Consider the following 2444-nt stretch of genomic DNA (forward strand, 5'->3'; position numbering starts at 1 on the left):
GCTGAGATTACAGGCATGAGCCACAGTGCCCGCCCTTAACTTTTCTTTTATAAGCCCCATTTGTCCTCATCTCATCCCTTCTAGGTAGCTAAATGACAAATATCTTCCAGCAAAAGGTGCAGGAATGTGCGAGCGAGAAGGTGCAGTGGGAGCTGACCGGCTCCTGGTTCTGACATCGTCCCGCTTTCCTGGTGCCCTGCAAGGAGGCCCATTGCTCCCCTGTGATGGCACTCACTCTGGGTGACAGTCATCAAGTCCAGACCCAGAGCTTCTGTTCTGATTGCAGGGTGCCTTCATTAACAGGGTCACATGGTCGGAGAATCCAAGCACCAACACGTGAAATGCGTTTAAGTTAATGAGCTTCGCCATAGCTGTGAGCAGTGTAAGCAGTGCCTCCAGGAGGATCCCCATGAAGCATCATCACCCATGCTCCACCCACAAATGACCTGGGGCAGGTGTAACCTGAAGGATCGTCACCCATACTCCATCCACAGATAACCTGGGGCAGGTGTCACCTGAAGGATCATCACTCACTCTCCATCCACAGATGACCCAAGGCAGGTGTAACCTGAAGGATCATCACCCACACTCCATCCACAGATAACCTGGAGCAGGTGTAACCTGAAGGATCGTCCCCCACACTCCACTCACAGATGACCCGGGGCAGGTGTAACCTGAAGGTCATCACCCACACTCCACCCACAGATGACCCGGGGCAGGTGTAATCTGAAGGATCATCACCCACTCTCCAGTCACAGATGGTCTAGGGCAGGTGTAACCTGAAGGATCGTCACCCACACTCCATCCACTGATGATCCGCGGCAGGTGTAACCTGAAGGGTCATCACCCACACTCCATCCACTGATGATCTGGGGCAGATGAACATGCTGCATGGCACCCTGGCCATGGGCACCATCCAGCCCTCTCTGTGGGAGAGAAGAGTGTTTTCCTGCAGCCAAATTCCAGGCACAAAGCTGGTGATTCCAGTGAGTAGAGCTGCTAGAGCCAGGGGTCCTACTCTCTTTTGACAGCAGTGTGTCTCCAATGAAGATGCTTACCTGCTGCCATATCAAGAAAGGGGAGACCAGTGCCAGTCATTATGCACACTGTAGGTGACCAACAGCTCAGATGTGCTGTCAACCCACGAAAACCCTCCCACTCAGATGCAAAGACACCTGTATTTGCACAGACACGGGGGGAAGAGACACAGGAGGGAGAGCAGGGTGGAGGTTGTGGCTTGGCACCTGCACACCCATGGAGAAGGAGTGGACTCCGGAGGCACAGTTTTGAAAACATGGTCGGTCTCTTTCTCTAGGAAACTCACAAGCCCTGCACAGGTGACTCTTGAGTCTCCACACACACATTGACAGCCATTCGGGGGTGTGAGGTTCCGTATAGAAAACGAACACCACCAACACCTGCAGCAAGGGGCCCGTTGACACAGATCACAGGTGGAGGGAGGCGCAGCCCAAGGCCTTCCACTGTGCAGGAAACAACCGTGTTATTCCGAGCTTTCCTTCCAGATTGCTGATTCCCGTTTCTGAAAATCTTCCTGATTCTTCGAGTGCTAAAAAGCACTTACCTCATGCCTCCATCTGTTCCTTTTTCCTGGCTCCTCTTTTTGGATCACATGGCCGCTCTCCCAGAAGTGTTTGACTTCTCATCAGTGAAAGTTCAGGAAGTCTGTTGGTGGCCCCCGAAATGTCTGCCTTTCACCTTCCAAGTAAATTCTGCAGCCAGGGAGGGCAGGACCCTGAAGAAAGAAGTGCAGCTCTCCCGGTGCGGGCAACTTGGCCCCTAGAAGAGCCTGGATCCAAGTTAATTCTGCAGCACCTGGGGGTATCTCTCACTGTTGAGGAGATAAATCTGCTTCACACTTAATCACAAAATCCAGATCTCACACCGCTATAAAAAGAAGTGATTTCAATAAAAACCCAGCAAATTGGAGCAAAATGCCAACAACGAGGCAGGACATCTGCTGCCATTTGATCGTCCCTGAGCAGCCAGCAAGCAGCAGGGGCAGAATGGAGGCCACAGTCACACTGCGTCCTCCAGTGGGGGACAAAGGACAAGACGGATGTACACATGCACGCACACAATCACACAAACATACACACATGCACACACGTAAATGTCTATACACACGCATGCACACACACTCATGCTTACACATATACACACTAATATACACACACAAACGTATACACACCCACTCACACACATGCACACGCATCCTCATACACATGATCACACATACGCTCATGCAACACACACAAATACACACAAATGTATACACACAGAAATATATACATGCACACACACTCACAAATATATACACATGAAAACACACAAATGTACACACACATGCACACACACCCACATACACATGCTCACACATGTGCTCATGCAATCACATACAAATATATCCCAAAATGTATACACAC

Source organism: Mandrillus leucophaeus, unplaced genomic scaffold (genome assembly GCF_000951045.1).
Source record: "Mandrillus leucophaeus isolate KB7577 unplaced genomic scaffold, Mleu.le_1.0 Scaffold6, whole genome shotgun sequence".
Classification (NCBI taxonomy): Eukaryota; Metazoa; Chordata; class Mammalia; order Primates; family Cercopithecidae; genus Mandrillus; species Mandrillus leucophaeus.